We start from the raw sequence: 24,255 nt of genomic DNA, 5'->3' as shown, positions 1-24,255 counted from the left end.
TGAAAATTTTGCTGGCCCAAATGCTGCGAAAAGGGGTGATACGGGAAAGTCAAAGCCCCTGGGCGGCCCCAATCGTGTTGGTCCGGAAGAAAGATGGTACACTACGATTCTGTGTGGATTATCGTAAATTGAATGCTTGCACTATTAAAGACTCATACCCATTGCCCCGCATAGAAGAATCCCTGTCTGCATTGGGCAAGGCAACATATTTTTCGACCCTGGACTTGGCCAGTGGGTACTGGCAGGTGCCCATGTCAGAAGAGGACAAAGCTAAGACGGCGTTCATAATGCCCATGGGACTGTTTGAGTTTAATCGGATGCCATTTGGACTGGCCAACGCCCCGGGACCTTTCAGCGATTGATGGAGCGATGTCTGGGGGATCTCAATTTTGAGGCCACGTTAATCTACCTGGACGACATCATTGTCTATGCCGCCTCCTTCGAGGACCAACTGAAGCGGTTGGGACAGGTACTCGGCCGGTTGCAAAAGTACGGGTTGAAGGTGAAGCCTCAGAATTGCCATCTATTTCGCTCTCAGATTGAGTATCTGGGTCATGTCGTTTCGGCAGAGGGTGTGAGGCCATCCCGGGAGAAGGTTGCTGCTATCCAGGAATGGCCTACCCCCGAGACGGTGAAAGATGTGCGGGCTTTTCTGGGGTTAGCTGGATATTACCGTCGCTTCGTGAAGAATTTTGCATGTCGAGCTCGAGCCCTACATGACCTGCTGAAGGGGGCTCCCACTGGGGCCAGTGGGCGAAAAATCCAGTGGCAACACCCTCAGGAAGAGGCCTTCCGAGACCTCAAGGCTGCACTTTCGGATGCCCCAGTGTTGGCTTATGCGGATTTCTCTCAGCCGTTCATCCTGCACACTGACGGGAGTCTTCACGGGCTGGGGGCTGTGTTGTCACAGGTTCAGGATGGCCGAGAGAGAGTGATCGCATATGGAAGTCGCTCACTCCATGACTCCGAGCGTAACCCTGACAATTACAGCTCTTTTAAGCTCGAGCTCCTCGCAGTGGTGTGGGCTATGACGGAGAGATTCGCCGAGTACCTAGCGGGCTCCGAGGTGGTAGTGCGAACTGACAACAACCCACTGGCACATTTGGAAAACGCCAAGTTGGGGGCTTTGGAGCAGCGATGGGTGGCCCAGATGGCGAAGTACAATTATAAGATTATCTACAAAAGAGGGGCCGAGAATGTCCATGCAGATGCCCTCTCCAGGATTCGACATACAACTCCCAGACAGAATCGAGACGAAGAATTAGAAGGAGAAGAAATACCATTCGCTCTTACCGCTGCCGTGCTCACCAATGTTGATTCAAAAGTATCTTCCCCAGAGGCCCACAGGGGCATCCTGGAACAATCTCGGGATAAGTGGATACAACAACAAGAAGATGAAGAAGTTGGACTTCTCCAGACATGGGTTGCCGCTGGTCAATTACCCACTGGTACGCAATGGCAAACTTTGACCCAAGACCTGTCGCTGATGCTGCGACAATGGGAGAGACTGATTATCCAAAAGGGACTATTGTACCGTAAAATCACTTCGCAAACAACCCCAACGACTGTGTGGCAGGTGGTTACGCCCGGAGCTCAACTACACGAACTGGCTCGAGAGGCTCACGAAAAAGGGGCCCATTTTGGAGTTAAAAAGACTTTGCAATGGTTACAACAGAAAGTTTATCACACACGCTTGTCGGCTGTTGTGGATGAAATTTGCCGTACCTGCCGCTTATGTGAATTGGCCAAACCGCCTGCTCAGAGAGCCGCAACACAGACTATTGTGACTTCAGCACCCCTTGAGCTTCTGACGGTGGATTATCTGACCATTGGGCCCGCATTCCAGGGATACGAGCACTGTCTCGTTATGGTGGATCATTTCACCAAGTTCGCTGTGGTCACCCCTACTCGAGACCAGACCGCGGAGTCGGCTGCCTCCGCAATTTGCAGAAACTTTATACAAGTGTACGGCTGTCCTCAACGTATACATTCTGACCAGGGAGCATGTTTTTGGGGGAAAGTTATGGAGGAACTACATAATCTCTATGGGATTGACAAATCCCGGACCACACCGTATCACCCGCAAGGAAATGGAGCTTGTGAACGATTTTAATCGGACATTGATTCAAGTGCTGCGTACTCTGGAGAGTGACAAGAAAGCTCATTGGCCTGAATATGTTTCTGAACTAGTATGGGTTTATAATAACCGGGTACATCGAGTTACGGGCTATACGCCTTATTCCCGGCTGTTTGGACGAGAGGGTAAAGGAATCACGGAGGTAGAGTTGGACCCCGAAGAACCTCAGCCCTGGACCAGAGTGTCGTCCTGGGTCCGAAATCATCGCCACAGGCTGCAAACTCTTAACCGAATTGTACTTACCAAACTCCAAGACTGGGAACACCCAGGGAAGAATACAACTTCCCCTCCTCATCTCCAAAGCGGGGACCGTGTGCTAGTACTGGATCAACGCCCCCAGAACAAACTGGAGTCACGTTGGGAAGAGAGTCCTTATCGGGTACTACGCCGTATCCACCCAGAATGACCTGTGTACGAAATACGGCCTGAGCAGGATGAAACACTGCCCACCCGTATTGTGCATCGTAATATGTTACTCCTGTGTATTTCCACTGACCCGAAACAACTGGAACCCATCCCGTTGGCATCCGAACCGGAGTCCAGATGCTGGGACTCGGATGACGAGGATGTCCCTCCAAACCCCAAAGGCCCTCCACTCAATAATGAGCCAGTTGACCCAATTAACCCGCCTGCATCCTGCAGCCCCCCAATGTCCACCACCCCAGAAGATTTCACCCCAGTCGAACTTAGACGCTCCGAGCGGTCAACAGCCGGCAAACCCCCCCGAACGGTATGAACAAGACCAGTTCGTATGGCAACGAATATCGACACCCTTACAGGCCAATCTCAATAGAATAACGCCCTCGCCCGAGGACTGGCGAGCTTACAGGGTGGGGGAATGTGGGGAGGAGGACCCCCATATAGTGTTTGGGCTGGAACCAGGGAGACCGCCATCAGGGTTATTGAAGGAACCACACCAGAGGGATTACAAAGGGAGACATGCGACTGAAGTTGTCAGGGCAACAGGGGGCGGGGCTAGGACACAAGGAGCAGGGGGCACGCTGAGGTGGCAGTTGGGAGAGAGCCAGAGAGAAGGCAGGAAGCAGGGTGACTTGCAGGGGCACCGACAGGAGCCTGTGAGTAGGAAACTGCGCATTTACCGACAAGAGAGACGGGAGAGACTGTTACCGGAGACTGCTCCCCACCCCCGTTCTCAGAGAATCATCCCCGCTGCCCACCGCCTTTGTGGGAGAGAATCTTTACCTCAGGTTGTGGCCGTGAGTACACATAGCCGGGCCGCGGAGGCTTGGACACTTCCCCCCAGCCTTCCCCCACCACGGCGACCCTGCCGTCACCGGCCTGAAGATACGCCACCTCGTCATAGGCGAGATTAAAGACCCGCTACCCCGGCTTTGGGAGAGACTCCTTGAAAAAGACGGCTTCAGATCATCTGTGGTACTGCGTCATCACCGCGCGCCACCAGCATCGCTTTCTTCAGGGCCTGTTGAGCCCCTCCGGCATCGTTTTCTTCAGGGCCTGTTGCGCCCCATCGGCATCGCTTTCTTCAGGGCCTGTTGTGCCCCACCGACATCGCTTTCTTCAGGGCCTGTTGAGCCCCATTCCTTCCTGGAGTAGCGAGGCGTCAGGACAGCCGCCTCAGCGACCTCTACGCGGCCAAGCTCTCGAAACAGGCAACCCCCTGGAAGGCTAAGTGCAATATAGTCTTGTTAATATTGTTGAGTCCCTGCGTGGACTGTTAGTTTTTTTTCTTTCATATATGTTGGTTCAGCCAAGCCTAGCGGCTACAGTTTTATAAAAGTTATTTCACAAACCACCATCCGTCTAGTGTCTCGTCACTGCATCCTTCGAACCTGCTCAATCCTACACAGTGTTAGGCACAGAGATGTAGCAGTGCGGAGTGGGTTGGTGCAGGAAAAAGGCAATGAGACAGCTGAGTGCAGTTCCAGTTCTTTTACTCACGTTCTTGGCACAGACAGGTGCCCGCATCAATGCTGCGGTCTCCAGATCAGGGGCTCAGCCAACTCCCAGGCAGACGGAATTAACCTTTCCAGCTCTCCCTTTTGTGTGCCTGTTCTGAACGTCTCCTTTCTAGCGCTTATACTGAAGTACTTGTAGTTGTGTGTTAAACGCAAGTTCCTCCTTTCAGATGTTTCTTTGAACTCTACTCGCATGACAAGTGACTGTAGCCTGCTTCAGGGACTCCATTCGTCATGTCCCAGCTCACACATAGGTTGCCACTGTGTCTTCAAGTCTTTTGTGGGAATAGAGTGGTCACAGCTCCTATTCCTCCGGTGTCTGCTGCTGGAACATTAGTTTCACAAACAGCCTCGGGGACCGGACCCCGGCCATGCGCTTCAAACTTCAGGAAGGGTTCTGCTCTGACCCTAGTCCTTAGTTCTCGTCTCCTTACGTTCCGTACTAAACTTTCTTTCTTCTGAAGAATCAGGCTTTCTATTCCTCTTTCTCGTGCCAGCAGCTCCAGGTCACTGAAGTCTGCTGCAGCACCTCCTTCACTCCATCCCTCTCTGGGGATCTTCTCTCACAGACTGACCTTGTCCTAACTTTCTCCGCTCTCTTGTGCAGTCTAAGCTCCACCCACCTCCCAGCACTCTTCGTGTTCCAAGCAGGGAGCCACCAAAGGTGCTTTGCTACACTACTATGTTGTGTGGGATGCAGGTGTTGGAGACTGGTCAGGTGTTACCACCTTACCTGGAGAGTGGGATACTACACCTCAGGAGGAGGTGCAGTACCTCTGTGGCGACTGAGCCCTCAGGGGCGCCACACTTGATCCCTTACAATCAGATGACAACCAAACATGTGAACAGAGTCTTACCTATGCTCCAGAAAATAATGTAACTGAGCTGGTAAAATGCTTCTGCTTCTTCCTCATAGGAGGTTTGTTTGCTTTGGGTGATTACGATGAAACTGACAGGTTAACAAGTAACTGTAGATAAGAAAACATTGTTACTGGATGTAAGTCGTCTTCAATGCCAAGAATGTGAAAACAAATGAAGAAACTTCCAAGTTCTGGCACTGTAGATTCATTCATGTTGTCAAATGAAAGTCAATTCTACATAGGTCTTCGAAACCTTCCAAAATTCCTATATAACTTTATTTATTTGCACTCCTGTCAAAGTTTTTATCCTCTTAATATATTCCAATCATCATATTATACAGCACTGTGTACTTACAATTGCTCATTTTGCCTTTCTACCCAATTAATTCTTCTCTTTGTCTCTGCTCCATGTAGAAACGGAAAGTCTCTTTCCCTTATATGAGTCATCGCCCTCTTCAACTCCTGACCCAGATGCTCCCTCCTTTTTCTATATATATATATTTATACTGAGTATCTCATCTATTCGGGCTGTTCCACTGATTTTGGAACAGTTTTTCTTTTTCTCCTGTGACCCTTTATTGCAAAGTTATACTCCGTGGTAATAATGGTGAGAATTTTCCCTTCAACCGACTGGACGTGTACAACATTACTTCCCTGTGGGCGTAGCTGTGTTTTGATTGGCCGGAGCATCAGAGGAGAAAAAACAAAGTTCTGTTACGACCAGCTGGTGGAAAGGGGAAAATTTTCTCCTGTATTATGGGGGGGGGATAACTTTAGAATGGAAGGACACAGACAAAAAATAAAAACTGTTTCAGAATCAGTGGAGAAGCAGCAAGAATTATTACCAGAATTGAAAATTATTCATAGGATAGAGGATAATTTAGTGACTGCTCAGTGTCTAACAACTGGGACTTTCGAGAACAGGGCTCTGTATCCCAAGAGCGGGGTTCTGTAGAGTCCCATTTTGAATGTAGCGGAGATGCTGGACCTCTGATCTGTTCTGTGTCTATGTGACTGTCAGAGAAAGCCGAGTACAGAGCTCACAGTACCATAGACAATGAATGGACAGGAAGTTGAGATTCGACAGGGGACTCTGCAGAGCTTCGGTCCCTGGATGACTAGGGGTCTCAACAGCTGGACCCCCAGGGCTCAATAAGTTATTATCAATGCTCACTCACTGATTTACAGCAGCCATTCTCTATTAAAGTCCTTGAATCGTGGTCACATACGATCCCAACCAAATCCAAGCACCGTTTGGCAGAGAGCCATGTCACATGTACAACCAGGGATAGTAGAGACATTAGACAGTCAGACAACCATTGGGGAAAAACAGCTTTTATTCGACTGAATCTCTTTAATGAATGGTTTATATAACTTCACATTTTGCTTCTTTCCTCCCCTCCAGCGACAGGAGAGGGAAACAGCTGGACTCGTGTAATTTCTGTGCAATTTATGTACGGCCTGGAGGTGCAGGTAGATTAACCTGATATGATTAATCATCCAGATCTTGTAAATCTGCACCACGGTTGGAACAGATCCAGATCCCTATATAGAAACAGCACAACCATAAGACTTAAAGGGACACTCCCCACTGTAACTGCAGAGGGGTCTTTCGATAATCATAAGCTTAAGTTTCTTAGACCCCGAAAAATTTGCTGTAATCTGTGGAAAAGAGCGCCCCTACAGGGGAAATTAGTCATTACATTATGTCCATTCAAATCAATGGGTTGTCTGTGAAATACAAGACAGAATAAGACCCCCTTATATTAGCTTAAAATCCGCCACCGAAAAAGGTGCAGAAAGGGTTACTTCTAGAGTTGGTGCTACTTAATTCGGAGGACTCGGTACATCCGCCATGTTAGTAATATGTGGCCTCTGGATAGGACTCCTGCATTCTGCCGGCTTCCGGCGCTCGTCTTTTGATTGATTCCTGATAGAACCCATTAAAGGGGATTTTTCATTAGAAAATGACCAATTATTTCAATCAAGTTTTTATGTTAAATGTGTTTTTTAAATAATTTTTTATTTTTCATATCACTATATTTAAAAAAAAATTAAAACAATCTTGCAATTTTTCATACGGTCCACTTGGCCTAATATTACTTCCTAGACATTAGTATTAATATACTGACTCAGACCCTGTTTGGTGTTATGGAAGTATAAACCTGGCATGCTCTAATCTGGGCAAAAGTCATTTTGAAGGGAGAATGATCAGGTGAGCTGTGACATCACTTATTGAAAATTGTGATCCTATGTTCATATCTATTCTATATAGAGGTGTTAATAATAAAAATAAAAATAATAAATAAGGGAAAGGAAACAATCACACAATGCCTGTATAAAATACAATAATCTCAAAAGAGTGTATAATAATAAAAATATCAATATCAAAAGTGTGATGGAACCTATCCCCCAAACAAGGGATGGCAGACCATCCGGGTATAAATAAAAAGAATTCAAAGATGGATTGGAATGAAAATCACCAGGATGAAAAAGATGGTAAGGAAATAATAAAAATAATAATGATAAATAATACAATCTGTTAAAAATAAAAATGCCTTTATTGAAATATTGGCACAACAATTAAATGCATTAAAAATGTATATATATATATAATAAAAGATAATAACATATACAACCACAGAAGCAATATATTTATGGACAATGGAAAAACCAGTCCATAACAAAAGGCTTAGTTAATGATCCAGGTATAAGAAAGTGCATAAATAAAGTGACATAGAATATCTAATAAGTGTGCCCAGAGTGCAAAAAGTGCTGTTGTGCAAAGGAATTATACATACAAATCGCCATAGGGCGTGTGCAAGACACAAAATATAATAATAAAATACCTGTAAGCCAATTGGTGCTATATGGGTTGTATAAGAACGCGCCCCGACGCGCGTTTCGGAAATAGAATCTCCTTCGTCAGGAGGTATCTATCCCCCTGACGAAGGAGATTCTATTTCCGAAACACGCGTCGGGGCGCGTTCTTATACAACCCATATAGCACCAATTGGCTTACAGGTATTTTATTATTATATTTTGTGTCTTGCACACGCCCTATGGCGATTTGTATGTATAATTCCTTTGCACAACAGCACTTTTTGCACTCTGGGCACACTTATTAGATATTCTATGTCACTTTATTTATGCACTTTCTTATACCTGGATCATTAACTAAGCCTTTTGTTATGGACTGGTTTTTCCATTGTCCATAAATATATTGCTTCTGTGGTTGTATATGTTATTATCTTTTATTATATATATATATACATTTTTAATGCATTTAATTGTTGTGCCAATATTTCAATAAAGGCATTTTTATTTTTAACAGATTGTATTATTTATCATTATTATTTTTATTATTTCCTTACCATCTTTTTCATCCTGGTGATTTTCATTCCAATCCATCTTTGAATTCTTTATATAGAGGTGTTATCAATCATATGGAGGAGGTGAGCTGTGACATCACCTATTGTTCATAAATTGTAGATCGTGTTCACTCTACTGTATATAGAGGTGTTATCAGTCATACCCGAGGAGGAGGTGAGCTGTGACATCACCTATTGTTTATAAATTGTAGATCGTGTTCACTCTACTGTATATAGAGGTGTTATCAGTCATACCCGAGAAGGAGGTGAGCTGTGACATCACCTTTTGTTCATAAATTGTAGATCGTGTTCACTCTACTGTATATAGAGGTGTTATCAGTCATACCGGAGGAGGAGGTGAGCTGTGACATCACCTATTGTTCATAAATTGTAGATTGTGTTCACTCTACTGTATTTAGAGGTGTTATCAGTCATACCCGAGAAGGAGGTGAGCTGTGACATCACCTTTTGTTCATAAATTGTAGATCGTGTTCACTCTACTGTATATAGAGGTGTTATCAGTCATACCGGAGGAGGAGGTGAGCTGTGACATCACCTATTGTTCATAAATTGTAGATTGTGTTCACTCTACTGTATTTAGAGGTGTTATCAGTCATACCCGAGGAGGAGGTGAGCTGTGACATCACCTATTGTTCATAAATTGTAGATCGTGTTCACTCTACTGTATATAGAGGTGTTATCAGTCATACCGGAGGAGGAAGTGAGCTGTGACATCACCTATTGTTTATAAATTGTAGATCGTGTTCACTCTACTGTATATAGAGGTGTTATCAGTCATACCGGAGGAGGAGGTGAGCTGTGACATCACCTATTGTTCATAAATTGTAGATCGTGTTCACTCTACTGTATATAGAGGTGTTGTCGCTTATTATACAGGAGGGAGAGCTGAACTGTGATATCACCTATTGTGAATGGTGGATTCTGTGTTATCTAATGTATACAGAAGTGTTATCAGTCCCTGTACAGGAGGGGGAGGAAGAGATGAGCTGTGATATCGCCTACTGTGAATGGTGAATTCTGTGTTATTTAATGTATATAGAGGCATTATTTTTACTGTAATCGTGTCTGTGATGATAATGAGACTGCTGAAAAATCACAGGAAGTCATAATTTATTATAAGGACTAGTAGACAGTTTGGAAAGTGCAAGATTTCAGATTTTTTTTCCAAAGATAATGGTAAGGAAAATGTAATATATTTTTAAAAAAATCAATTTAACAAAAAATTATCTAAACAGGCGATTTTCTGATGAAACCTTCCCTTTAACACTGCTGTATTGTTCGGGTTTGACTAGAAAAAAATTTGTGAAGCTGCAGAGTTTGTTTATGGATAGGTGGTGTCATTATGACGGTTGTTTTTTTATTTTAGTTTAACTTTTTTTTTCTATTAAATAATAATTGTTACACATGTACTGTTCGGCTCAATATGACCCCATAGTGTTTTAAATTTAATAGCAAAGCCACAAAATAGGACTAAAAATCCTCCAAAAATTCAACAATTAGTACAGCAGACAAGGGGCAACACCGCATCCCTTACCAGGTCTCAGGACTAATGCGCTCTCAGGAGGCAGGTGATCCACTAGATCCACTAATAGCTACGTACACAAACAAGCACAAAAGTAATCGGTGGCCAATGGTTTTATTTTATAACGTTGTCGATGTATCGGCCTACGGTGCATATGTTTTATGGCGTAAAATAAAACCTCATTGGAACGCCAATGAACAGCACAAGCGAAGACTTTCTGGAACAATTAGGAAAGTCACTTGTTATACTATTTATTTTAGGAAGAAAAGTAACACCCCGAAGTGAAGGAGCAGCAGCCATAGTAAACCGTATCCAGCAGCGTCCTCAACAACGCGAACCCATGGCCTCCACCAGCACCCGGAAATAGCCTGAAAAGGGAAAAGATGCAGAATTTGTCCATCTTCCTGTGATAAAACAAACAGTACATGTTCTAGTCGTAGTAAATATTTATGTAAAGCACATGTGAGTTATTTCTGTGCAGAATGTAAGAACGCCTGAATACAGCAATAAGTCAACCTGTCCAACTTTTTTCTAAAGAAAAGACAAACTGAAGTTTTGCTTTTTATTTTCCATTTGTTTTTAACCAAAATAACGCAAGTGGTATTGAAATAATACGTTTAGAGTAGCTAAATGTCAAAATTAACGGATTTCAATAGGTCGGGTCATATTGACCCCAACAGTACCTATGTATAGCCAATATGAACAGAACAGCAGCGTTAAAGGGTTTGGCGGTGCGGAGTACTTCTACAGGGTAAAGCTCCTGGAGAAGGGCGCTGTTGGTGGCTATTGAGTATTTTCTTACACTCATGGCGCCACTTCATGCTCCGCACCCACAGTTTTAATATTTGCAATTATTTCAGAACGCCAATGCCTGATGGCAGTGGAAACCAGTGCGGGGTCATGCATGCGACTGCCAACATCTCTTCCAGGAACTCTGTAACTGGGGTGACTTAGAAACATTTCCATTAACTATACCTGTATTATCAGGTTACAGCCACCTTACCCTTTACCAAATGTTTTTAGGGCAGATTATATTGGAATATAAAAAACAATTTATACAATTAATTTTAATAATTAATTTAAGAAACAATTTCTAGAAATATTTTTATTTTGTTGTAGTTTCCTACTTTAATTTATTAACCCCTCGATGTAATACTTTCTGTAAATACAGATATATATATATACATATATATACACAGATATTGATGGTGCGATTGCTGATGCCATTCCTGGCTGACTCACTGGCACAGTCTATTGCTCTCGCTCTCTAATACATTTCTGTCCAGACAGGGCAGATCAGGTGAAGGGTGACTCTGTCTGGGACCTGCCTTGATCTCTGCTCTCCATGTGTCCCTCGCCGCTGTCGCTGTACACTGCTAATACCCAGACGGCTTTGGCCACCTGCTGTGGAGCCTCTCGGATAGTTGGGTCATAATTAAGTTCCTCGGATCAGTGTTGAAAAATCATCTAAAATGCCTTGTTATTTGCTCAAGGTGACATGATTTTTTTTATAAAAATGTTAAAGTTTAAAAATGAGATAAATTCATCTTTTACAATGTATATTTCATTGTTTGAGTGCACCTAAAGCAGAGCAAGGGTGCGAATAGTCTAAATGTAAGATCTATTGTTTTGTATCTGCAGCCCCTATGGAGATCTATGCATCTCCATGGTAACAGACTACAAACAGATCCTGCGTAGTCTGCTCATTCACTGGCCTTAGCAATGTTTGTATGTACTGCATGTGATTGGTGAGTTCGGTTTAAACTGCAGAGGTCACGGAAATTATGTATGTGATATTATAGCGTCAGGATCGGGAAAGACCATGCTGGAGGGCATTTTTTTTAACTATGAGTTTAAAAACTATCAGGTAAGGTAGTTGCTAAGTACCTGCCTGTTGAACGTGGCACCGGCTCTGGGAGAACACTGAGCGCTCCTGCCGGCGATTGAGCTATTCAAGTCAATAGAGCAGCTCTTCCGGGCTGCTCTGTTGATGGGGCATCACTGGTGACGTCATGCTGATTGACAGCCGGCTTACCGCAATCACGCTCTGTCAACAGAGCAGAATGGAAAAGATGTCAATGTGATGTCAGCGGAAGAAGCTGAATTGCCGGAAGGAGCGGTCTGTAACTGCTGGCCACAAGCTACCTGTTAGTTTTTAGGCCCATAGTAAAAAAAAAAAATTGTCTTGGATAAACCCTTTGAGGAATTGTTAATTTTATATTTTACACTATTTTCTTATAGATAAAGAACTTTTCTAAAATCCCAGAAAACCCCCTTTAAGCACTTATCCTATTTGAACACCTTTGGAATCCATCGGTCATGCTAATTCCAAGAAAAGTAAAAGCTCCCATTATCATGTCACGTGATATTGGCAGGAAAAAAAAACCAAATCCTTGATTTGCCAACAGTTTACACCCTGGAAAGTGAAGTATTGCAGTTTGCCACCAAAAATCAGTCGAGTTCCATATTTTCCAATCTATGATGGGGTTCTCCAAAGATGAGACTTAGCCTCGGATCCATCAAGCCTTTTTTCCGGAGCAGTTTTTTCTGGTGGGTGTGCAAAACTATTTCAATTTTTGACATTTTTACCCCAGTCCCAGCAAGCTTCACCAACTTTTCAGAAAGTGGGCAAAGCTTCGCTATGAGGTGGCATGGCCAAGTGAGCCTGACAAATGCATAAAAACTTTACCACAAAAGTGGCATAAAGTACTACAGAACTTATACCTCAGTCTCTGATTGGAATACATTTATTGCGTTGCCATGCTGCTGCTGAAAGATGCATTAAATTCTAGATTTTATGCATCTTACTCCGGCACACACTTCATCATGACCGTTGCGCAAATCATCCACCTTGATGAATCAGGACTTTAGAGTTTACATTAGCGCCAATTTATTGAGCAGTTTTTTGCTAGTTCTCTGGTGTTAACTGCTTGGAATGATGCAAACTTTTTGTGTTGTTAGCAGTTGGGCAAAAGTTTTACAACTTCTTGCGCCATCCATGACAATTTTTGGAAAAGTGGTCAAAGCTTCGTCATGAGGGGACTTGGCCAAGTACAAAGTACAGATCATCTTAATCTTCACGTCAGCACACCTTCTCCAGCGCAATAAGGACTGGCGTACAAAAAGAATAAATCGGGGCCACAGTACTTGGATAATTAGCTGCAGCGTGTCCAGGATAGATACCTATGTAGGAACGATTTTCCTAAAATCCTAAAAGGATTTGCAGTTTCTGATGGCAATAACAGCTATACAGCCGGCCAGACCCGCTAAGCACTGGTAAGCTGAATCACATCTTCCCCGCCAAGTCACGCAGAAAGGAATACGGCTTAGCATCAGCAACCATGGAACATGCAAAATGGCACATAGAGGGTTAACAGAGAGGAAGAAGATTACCGAAAGGAAGCTTAAAATTACAGGCCATACCCATGTCATTAAAGAACATAACATGCTAATATGGATCGGTAATTGCTGGGTCGACACAACGGGTGGGGAAAAAAAAAGAAAAGAAGTACGGTACGCATATATTCTGATATCCTCCGTCTATCGGAGTAACATACAAATCGTCAGAATGTAATGTGCTGCCACAATGGGGATTTATGATATCATGTAGGTCTAAAGGGGTCGCATCCTTTCTACTATTTTTATCCCACACTTTACATATCCTTGCCACTGGTGACATCACATAGACAGCGCTGCAGCCAATCACTGAGCTCAAAGGCAATGTTGATTCCACGAGCCACTGACCGGTTGCAGTGATATTGAAGTGACATCACCACTGCAGCCAATCAATAGGGGCAGCCGCGGAGAGGCAGCAATGGACTCGCAGAAGGTAAGTAAAGGTGCCAGTCCCAGCAATCGGACCCCCATGATCAGTAAATAATCCCCTATCTTGTGGATAGGTGATTGCTTGTTTTCACTGAAGGACCCCTTTAAGCCTATACAACTTGTCAGCTATCAGTAGTGGTCTCAGAGATCTACTAATCAACAAAATCAAAAATTCCACATATCAAAATGTTGGGTTTTTTTACGGTTTAGATTTGCTTTAAATAAGACTTTGTATTGGAAAAATATCAAAAAAATACTTGTAAAGATGGACCTTAACTTTGAAAATCCATCATTATTCCCTGCAACAACTGGACCAAGCAACAAGAAATGTCTTCATGTCAATTCCTCATGAGTTCCACCAACCAAAGCTACCTATATAGTAAGACAGGGCCAAGTCCAGCCAGGGTTCCCCATTTTTACCTACCTATTTTAGGTTCTGCTCACATGCCGTTATGGGACCACTCTGAGGTGCACATAGGGAAAGTCCCCAACACATTCACAGAAAAAACTAGACACACAACTGATACAATGGTGACTAGAAGACTGTACTTTTGGGGTCTGTTTTGATAAGTATTTAAAGGGGTCGGATATGGCTTTAAAGAAGCCAATTAATTTTATTGTAATAATTAAATGATTACAGAAAATAGGAAATAGTGTGATATTGCGTACGCTTTTATATAATATAAATCTCAAAGGCAAAGAACTTACATTGCACACTACACAAGAAAAACTTCACCAGGAATAGCAACATCACCCGTATGGGAACATCAGCAGTGAGAAGCAGAACAGAGAAGACAGAGAAATTCCTGGGCTCCACACTGTGGCGTAACGGGCATCCCCCTTTTTAGTACACAGGTTTGCAGGGCTTCTGTCTTAGCTGAAGTCTTCCCCAACTTATATCTTGTTTAGAAACAAATTCTTGCATAACCAAGTATTACACAAGCCCTAACAAGTTCTATTTGTCCAATATAGTATTCCTCTGTCGGCGTGGCAAACTCTTCAGATGTCAATCAACATCGGACAAATACATCACCGGATTGATACCCACTAAAGATTGATAAAGGACCTATGCAGTCTAGGTGTTGGGAAAATTACAGAAAAATACAAGGCTAATACAAGCTGAACTGTTACTGTCTAATATCTAAAAGGTTCCTTAAAGACAGGCTACCAATATAGATTCCTGATGGCCATAAACAACTTAGCACTACAGGGTCAAGTGCCGACATTTGATTTTTTTTACCTATAGGGAAGCACAGCAGACTGTGGGACACCGCAAAAAGATTAGGCCAATAGCTAACGTACTGGTATGTGTAAACAAGGCTTTATCATCCCCTCCTCTATTTGTCTACAATTTCCTTCTCTGAAATATAAAGTAAAATTGGCATCAGAGCTGTTTGTCACTGGCCATGAAAGTGGTTAAGAGAGTAACAAGAGTCCCAATAATACGGCATGATCTCAACGGATCTACTTAAAGGGGACCTGTCACTAGCTCAAAGATGTCCACTTTTTACTCTTACTGCATTCCCGCTGCTCCCCTGAGTATTGCGCAGTTTACTTTTTTTAAAATCCTCCCTTACTGGTGCATGGCGCCCGCCGCCCGGTGAGCAGAATACGTGGAAGGCGGGACTGTGAAAGGTTCAACGGGGAAAGGCGAAGCCCCTAAATTCCTGGTGGCTCCCCGCACAGGGTAATTATGCAGAGCCACGCCCCCAGAGAATAATGTTAGCCACGCCCTTTTATTAAAGACCATCAAAATTAGCACTAAATGAAAAGGCCCGTATTTCTGGAACAGTATGGCGGATTTAAAAAAAGAAAACAGCGTAAAACTCAGAAGAGCAGCAGGAATAATATAAAAGCAGAATCTGGCCATTCTCCCTATGTGACAGTTTCACTTTAAATGCATACATCAATAGACCATTCCGCCAAATACATACATTTCAACATTAAATATGGTCTCTTTAAATGTTCTTTATTTTTTGGGCAAAATTCTTCTACAAAGCCTTTGCCAGCATTAAATACCGCAGAGCTTACAGATGCTTTTATGTAAGGTTCGAGGCGCTAAATATAAATGCCTCTGTCAGATTGCCATGGAAACCGGATGACTAAGGTTCATGGCCAGTGTGCTAAAATCTAAACTCCGTGATGAGGAAAAGATTAAATGACGGACTCGGCACTAGAGGATGTGGCATCAGGTCCCTAGACAGTCAGTCAGACACCTAACAACCCGTCAGAGTCAAGACTTCATGACATTTTTCATTTTACGCTTTTGGGGGTTTTTTTTGCACCTTCTTCTTCCGAGACTAGGAGCGTTTAGTTTTTATTTTTCCCTATCGGTATGTTTTTGGAGGGGGAAGGAAACCAGAAAACCCAGAGGAAACCCATGCAAACATGGGGAGAACATCCTTGCAGATGGTGTCATTGTGTCATTGGTTGGATTTGAACGCAGGACCCCAGCTCTGGAAAGCAACAGTGCTAACCACTGAGCCACCGTGCTAACCACTGAGCCACCCTTAGATGTTTTTATTGAATTTTTGGTGGAGGTTAGGTGACCAAAAAACCAGCAACTTTAGCATTTCGATTCTTTTTCCTTTACACGGTTTATCATATTGGTTAATACGTTTTATATTTTCAGTGGTACCAAATATGTTTATATATATATACAGTGCCTACAAGTAGTATTCAACCCCCTGCAGATTTAGCAGGTTTACACATTCGGAATTAACTTGGCATTGTGACATTTGGACTGTAGATCAGCCTGGAAGTGTGAAATGCACTGCAGCAAAAAAGAATGTTATTTCTTTGTTTAATTTTTTTTTTAAATTGTGAAAAGTTTATTCAGAGGGTCATTTATTATTCAACCCCTCAAACCACCAGAATTCTGTTTGGTTCCCCTAAAGTATTAAGAAGTATTTCAGGCACAAAGAACAATGAGCTTCACATGTTTGGATTAATTATCTCTTTTTCCAGCCTTTACTGACTATTTAAGACCCTCCCCAAACTTGTGAACAGCACTCATACATGGTCAACATGGGAAAGACAAAGGAGCATTCCAAGGCCATCAGAGACAAGATCGTGGAGGGTCACAAGGCTGGCAAGGGGTATAAAACCCTTTCCAAGGAGTTGGGCCTACCTGTCTCCACTGTTGGGAGCATCATCCGGAAGTGGAAGGCTTATGGAACTACTGTTAGCCTTCCACGGCCTGGACCGCATTTGAAAGTTTCCTCCCGTGCCGAGGCCAGGCTTGTCCGAAGAGTCAAGGCTAACCCAAGGACAACAAGGAAGGAGCTCTGGGAAGATCTCATGGCAGTGGGGACATTGGTTTCAGTCAATACCATAAGTAACGTACTCCACCGCAATGGTCTCCGTTCCAGACGAGCCCGTAAGGTACCTTTACTTTCAAAGCGTCATGTCAAGGCTCGTCTACAGTTTGCTCATGATCACTTGGAGGACTCTGAGACAGACTGGTTCAAGGTTCTCTGGTCTGATGAGACCAAGATCGAGATCTTTGGTGCCAACCACACACGTGACGTTTGGAGACTGGATGGCACTGCATACGACCCCAAGAATACCATCCCTACAGTCAAGCATGGTGGTGGCAACATCATGCTGTGGGGCTGTTTCTCAGCCAAGGGGCCTGGCCATCTGGTCCGCATACATGGGAAGATGGATAGCACGGCCTACCTGGAGATTTTGGCCAAGAACCTCCGCTCCTCCATCAAGGATCTTAAGATGGGTCGTCATTTCATCTTCCAACAAGACAACGACCCAAAGCACACAGCCCAGAAAACCAAGGCCTGGTTCAAGAGGCAAAAAATCAAGGTGTTGGAGTGGCCTAGTCAGTCTCCTGACCTTAACCCAATTGAAAACTTGTGGAAGGAGCTCAAGATTAAAGTCCACATGAGACACCCAAAGAACCTAGATAACTTGGAGAAGATCTGCATGGAGGAGTGGGCCAAGATAACTCCAGAGACCTGTGCCGGCCTGATCAGGTCTTATTAAAGACGATTATTAGCTGTAATTGCAAACAAGGGTTATTCCACAAAATATTAAACCTAGGGGTTGAATAATAATTGACCCACACTTTTATGTTTAAAATTTATTAAAATTTAACTGAGCAACATAACTTTTTGGTTTGTAAGATTTATGCATCTGTTAATAAATCCTGCTCTTGTGTGAAGTTTGAAGGCTCTAACTTATTTGCATCTTATCAAACCTGCTAAATCTGCAGGGGGTTGAATACTACTTGTAGTATAATGTACTGCAATACTACAGTATACGGTGAAATTAACGATCTCTTACGAAGCCCCGGTAAAGGTTGAGCTTCATGCAAATAAGATGGTGGCAACGGGGACCTTCGGAAGACCCCCAGCTGACAAGTCAACCTTAAATCCACAGCACACTCTCATGTTCAGACCTCATTCAGACATCTGTTTTTTTTGTGGCTAGACCGCGTACCCGTTATATTCTATGGGGTTGTTCGCACGTTGGTGTTTTGATCGAGCTCTGTCTATACCTTGCATGTGATAATGCAGCAATAACATCCCGCTCATTGTAATATGACTAGTGACTCCGCAGCTGTACGGTCGGAAGCCTGATTACTGTTGACTAAGGTGTTTTCATACAGCAAATACATTGTTATTAATATAACCGGCGTACTGTGTACAGTGCAAACTGATTGGGTGGAGCACAACATCTTATACGGCACACACACTGTCAGCCGCTGTCCGTGTTCATGAGATTCTGCCAGGGATTACTGAAATAATGAGAAATATGAAAAAAAAACATGTACAGGTCTTCTGTATGTGACCCACTTGTACAGCTGAAACCAGAAGTTTACATACACTAAGATTCCTATGCCTTTAAACAATTCTGGACTGCCCATAGGATGATATCATGTGTTTGGAAGCTTCTGATAGGTTTCTTGGCAATATCTGAGTTAATTAGAGACAGACCTGCGGATGTATTTTAATGCACACCTGAAACACACTGCTTCTTTATGTAGCATCATGGGAAAGTGTCAAGAAATCAGCCAAGATATCAGGAAGAGATTTGTGGACTTGCACAAGTCTGGCTCATCCTTGGGTGCAATTTCAAGATACCTGAAGATGCCTTGTTCATCTGTACAAACAATTATACGCAAGTACAAACAAGATGGGAATGTCCAGCCATCATACCGCTCAGGAACTCAGGAAGGAGACGGGTTCTGTGTCCCAGAGATGAATGTGCTTTGGTCCGACATGTGCAAATCAACCCAAGGAGAAACGCAAAAGACCTTGTGAAGATGATGGCGGAAGCTGGTAAGATTGTGTCCATATCCACAGTGATACAAGTACTGTATCAACATGGGCAGAAAGGCCACTCTGCCAGAAAGAAGTCATTACTCCAAAAGAAACATAAAAAAGCCAGATTAATGTTTGCAAATGCACACAGGAACAAAGACCTTAATTTTTGGAGACATGTCATGTGGTCTGATGAAACTAAAATTTAACTTTTAGGGCATAATGGCTATTGTCACATTTGGAGGAAAATGGAAGAAGCTTGGAAGCCTAAAACACCATCCCAACTGTGAAACATGGGGGAGGCAGTATCATGTTGTGGGTTGTTTAGTGCAGGAGGGACTGGTGCACTTCACAAAATAGCATCATGAGAAAAGAAGATTATGGGGCAATACTGAAGCAACATCTCGAGACATCATCCAGGAAGTTAAAGCTTGGGCAGAAATGGGTCTCCCAAATGGACAATGACCCGAAGCATGCTGCTAAAATGGTAACAAAGTGGCTTAAGGATAACAAAGTCAATGTTTTAGAGCAGCCATCACAAAGACCTGATCTCAATCCTATTGAAAATTTATGGGCAAATCTGAAAAGGCCGGGGTGAGCAAGGCGACCTACAAATCTGGATCAGTTACATCAGTTTTGTCAGGAGGAATGGGCCCAAATTCCGACCAACTATTGTGAGAAGCTTGTTTAAAGAGATTCCAAACATTTCACCCAAGTCATTCAGTTTAAGGGCAATGGTACCAAATACTAATGAAATGTATGGAAACTTTTGACTTTGCAGTATGTAATAAAAATGCCTTAAAACGTTCTCTCCCTCTCTCTCTCATTATTCTGGCATTTGGCAAATATTAATAATTATGGTAATTGACCTAAAACGGGAAAGGTTTATTCTGATTTCATGTCAGATATTGAGAAAAACATGCAGATGTGTCTTTTTATACAGTGTATAGTGGCTAGAAACTTCTGGTTTCAACTGTATGTCTCTAAATCGTATCTAAAAACAGCATGATTTAATTACTAGAACAATATAATATACTATGTGGGGGGCATCATACTGCGGAGGGGGGATACTGGGGCACCGTACTGTGTGTATAGAGGGGGCACCATACTGTGTGTATAGAGGGGGCACCATACTGTGTGTATAGAGGGGGCACCGTACTGTGTGTATAGAGGGGGCATTATACTGTGTGTAAAGAGGGGGAACCGTACTATGTGTATAGAGGGGGCACCATACCATGGGGACATTACACTGTGTGGGGGGGACACAGGGGGCACCATACTGTGTGTATAGAGGGGGCACCATACTGTGTGTATAGAGGGGGCACCATACTGTGTGTATAGAGGGGGCACCATACTGTGTGTATAGAGGGGGCATCATACTGTGTGTATAGAGGGGGCACCATACTGTGTGTATAGAGGGGGCACCATACTGTGTGTATAGAGGGGGCATCATACTGTGTGTATAGAGGGGGCATCATACTGTGTGTATAGAGGGGGCACCATACTGTGTACATAGAGGGGGCATCATACTGTGTGTAAAGAGGGGGCACCATACTGTGTGCATAGAGGGGGCATCATACTGTGTGTAAAGAGGGGGCACCATACTGTGTGTATAGAGGGGGCATCATACTGTGTGTATAGAGGGGGCACCATACTGTGTGTATAGAGGGGGCATCATACTGTGTGTATAGAGGGGGCACCATACTGTGTGTATAGAGGGGGCACCATACTGTGTGTATAGAGGGGGCACCATACTGTGTGTATAGAGGGGGCACCATACTGTGTGTATAGAGGGGGCACCATACTGTGTGTATAGAGGGGGCACCATACTGTGTGTATAGAGGGGGCATCATACTGTGTGTATAGAGGGGGCACCATACTGTGTACATAGAGGGGGCACCATACTGTGTACATAGAGGGGGCATCATACTGTGTGTAAAGAGGGGGCACCATACTGTGTGTATAGAGGGGGCATCATACTGTGTGTATAGAGGGGGCACCATACTGTGCGTATAGAGGGGGCACCATACTGTGCGTATAGAGGGGGCACCGTACTGTGCGTATAGAGGGGGCACCGTACTGTGCGTATAGAGGGGGCACCATACTGTGTGTATAGAGGGGGCACCATACTGTGTGTATAGAGGGGGCACCATACTGTGTGTATAGAGGGGGCACCATACTGTGTGTATAGAGGGGGCACCATACTGTGTGTATAGAGGGGGCACCATACTGTGCGTATAGAGGGGGCACCATACTGTGCGTATAGAGGGGGCACCATACTGTGCGTATAGAGGGGGCACCATACTGTGCGTATAGAGGGGGCATCATACTGTGCGTATAGAGGGGGCACCATACTGTGTGTATAGAGGGGGCACCATACTGTGTGTATAGAGGGGGCACCATACTGTGTGTATAGAGGGGGCACCATACTGTGTGTATAGAGGGGGCATCATACTGTGTGTATAGAGGGGGCACCATACTGTGTACATAGAGGGGGCATCATACTGTGTGTAAAGAGGGGGCACCATACTGTGTGTATAGAGGGGGCATCATACTGTGTGTATAGAGGGGGCACCATACTGTGTGTATAGAGGGGGCACCGTACTGTGTGTATAGAGGGGGCACCGTACTGTGTGTATAGAGGGGGCACCGTACTGTGTGTATAGAGGGGGCACCGTACTGTGTGTATAGAGGGGGCACCGTACTGTGTGTATAGAGGGGGCACCATACTGTGTGTATAGAGGGGGCACCATACTGTGTGTATAGAGGGGGCACCATACTGTGCGTATAGAGGGGGCACCATACTGTGCGTATAGAGGGGGCACCATACTGTGCGTATAGAGGGGGCACCATACTGTGCGTATAGAGGGGGCATCATACTGTGCGTATAGAGGGGGCACCATACTGTGTGTATAGAGGGGGCACCATACTGTGCGTATAGAGGGGGCACCATACTGTGCGTATAGAGGGGGCACCATACTGTGCGTATAGAGGGGGCACCATACTGTGCGTATAGAGGGGGCACCATACTGTGCGTATAGAGGGGGCACCATACTGTGCGTATAGAGGGGGCATCATACTGTGTGTATAGAGGGGGCACCATACTGTGTGTATAGAGGGGGCACCATACTGTGTGTATAGAGGGGGCATCATACTGTGTGTATAGAGGGGGCACCATACTGTGTGTATAGAGGGGGCACCATACTGTGTGTATAGAGGGGGCATCATACTGTGTGTATAGAGGGGGCATCATACTGTGTACATAGAGGGGGCATCATACTGTGTGTAAAGAGGGGGCACCATACTGTGTGTATAGAGGGGGCATCATACTGTGTGTATAGAGGGGGCACCATACTGTGTACATAGAGGGGGCACCATACTGTGTACATAGAGGGGGCATCATACTGTGTGTAAAGAGGGGGCACCATACTGTGTGTATAGAGGGGGCATCATACTGTGTGTATAGAGGGGGCACCATACTGTGTACATAGAGGGGGCATCATACTGTGTGTAAAGAGGGGGCACCATACTGTGTGTATAGAGGGGGCATCATACTGTGTGTATAGAGGGGGCACCATACTGTGTGTATAGAGGGGGCACCATACTGTGTGTATAGAGGGGGCATCATACTGTGTGTATAGAGGGGGCATCATACTGTGTACATAGAGGGGGCATCATACTGTGTGTAAAGAGGGGGCACCATACTGTGTGTATAGAGGGGGCATCATACTGTGTGTATAGAGGGGGCACCATACTGTGTACATAGAGGGGGCACCATACTGTGTACATAGAGGGGGCATCATACTGTGTGTAAAGAGGGGGCACCATACTGTGTGTATAGAGGGGGCATCATACTGTGTGTATAGAGGGGGCACCATACTGTGTGTATAGAGGGGGCACCATACTGTGTGTATAGAGGGGGCACCATACTGTGTGTATAGAGGGGGCACCATACTGTGCGTATAGAGGGGGCACCATACTGTGCGTATAGAGGGGGCACCATACTGTGCGTATAGAGGGGGCACCATACTGTGCGTATAGAGGGGGCACCATACTGTGCGTATAGAGGGGGCACCATACTGTGCGTATAGAGGGGGCACCATACTGTGCGTATAGAGGGGGCACCATACTGTGCGTATAGAGGGGGCATCATACTGTGTGTATAGAGGGGGCACCATACTGTGTGTATAGAGGGGGCATCATACTGTGTGTATAGAGGGGGCACCATACTGTGTGTATAGAGGGGACACCATACTGTGTGTATAGAGGGGGCATCATACTGTGTGTATAGAGGGGGCATCATACTGTGTGTATAGAGGGGGCACCATACTGTGTGTATAGAGGGGGCACCATACTGTGTGTATAGAGGGGGCATCATACTGTGTGTATAGAGGGGGCACCATACTGTGTACATAGAGGGGGCATCATACTGTGTGTAAAGAGGGGGCACCATACTGTGTGTATAGAGGGGGCATCATACTGTGTGTATAGAGGGGGCACCATACTGTGTGTATAGAGGGGGCACCATACTGTGTGTATAGAGGGGGCACCGTACTGTGTGTATAGAGGGGGCACCGTACTGTGTGTATAGAGGGGGCACCATACTGTGTGTATAGAGGGGGCATCATACTGTGTGTATAGAGGGGGCACCATACTGTGTACATAGAGGGGGCATCATACTGTGTGTAAAGAGGGGGCACCATACTGTGTGTATAGAGGGGGCATCATACTGTGTGTATAGAGGGGGCACCATACTGTGTGTATAGAGGGGGCACCGTACTGTGTGTATAGAGGGGGCACCGTACTGTGTGTATAGAGGGGGCACCGTACTGTGTGTATAGAGGGGGCACCGTACTGTGTGTATAGAGGGGGCACCGTACTGTGTGTATAGAGGGGGCACCGTACTGTGTGTATAGAGGGGGCACCGTACTGTGTGTATAGAGGGGGCACCGTACTGTGCGTATAGAGGGGGCACCGTACTGTACGTATATATATGCAGCTGTGGGTGATGAACTTATAAGGCTTTTCTATGAGATGTTGGTGTAATGGAGCAAGAGCACACTGGCCGTATCACGGCCGCACAGCCATCACAGCCCGCACCGGCGGCAGGGCTCCAATGACGTCACCGACAGTCTTCACTCACTCAATGACGTCGCCGCACTCACCTTGACAGACGGGCTTCGCCTCTTGGTTGCTATTGGCCGGGATATCTTAGTATCTGCCTTCCTATTGGACACTAGGTTTGCCAATCGGAAAAGGAGTAATTTTTTTCCTCGTCTTTTGCTCCCGCCTTTGGCCGCGGC

General features: G+C 44.8%; 1 long non-coding RNA gene across 1 annotated transcript; it reads right to left on the bottom strand.

Annotated features, from left to right (window-relative positions):
• Positions 1–9,946: 9,946 nt before the first annotated feature.
• LOC141047774 (uncharacterized) lies at positions 9,947–24,252 on the bottom strand. Its single transcript, XR_012219906.1, has 2 exons — positions 24,118–24,252; positions 9,947–10,216 (listed from the first exon to the last, which is right to left on the bottom strand). It is a non-coding gene; the product is annotated as an uncharacterized lncRNA (long non-coding RNA).
• Between the last annotated feature and the right edge of the window lie 3 nt (positions 24,253–24,255).

The sequence above is a fragment of the Dendrobates tinctorius genome, unplaced genomic scaffold, assembly GCF_039654945.1.
Source record: "Dendrobates tinctorius isolate UK_male_01 unplaced genomic scaffold, ASM3965494v1 ptg000129l, whole genome shotgun sequence".
Taxonomy (NCBI): Eukaryota; Metazoa; Chordata; class Amphibia; order Anura; family Dendrobatidae; genus Dendrobates; species Dendrobates tinctorius.
The sequence above is the reverse complement of the archived record's forward strand: the minus strand, read 5'-3'. Positions and strand labels throughout refer to the sequence as shown.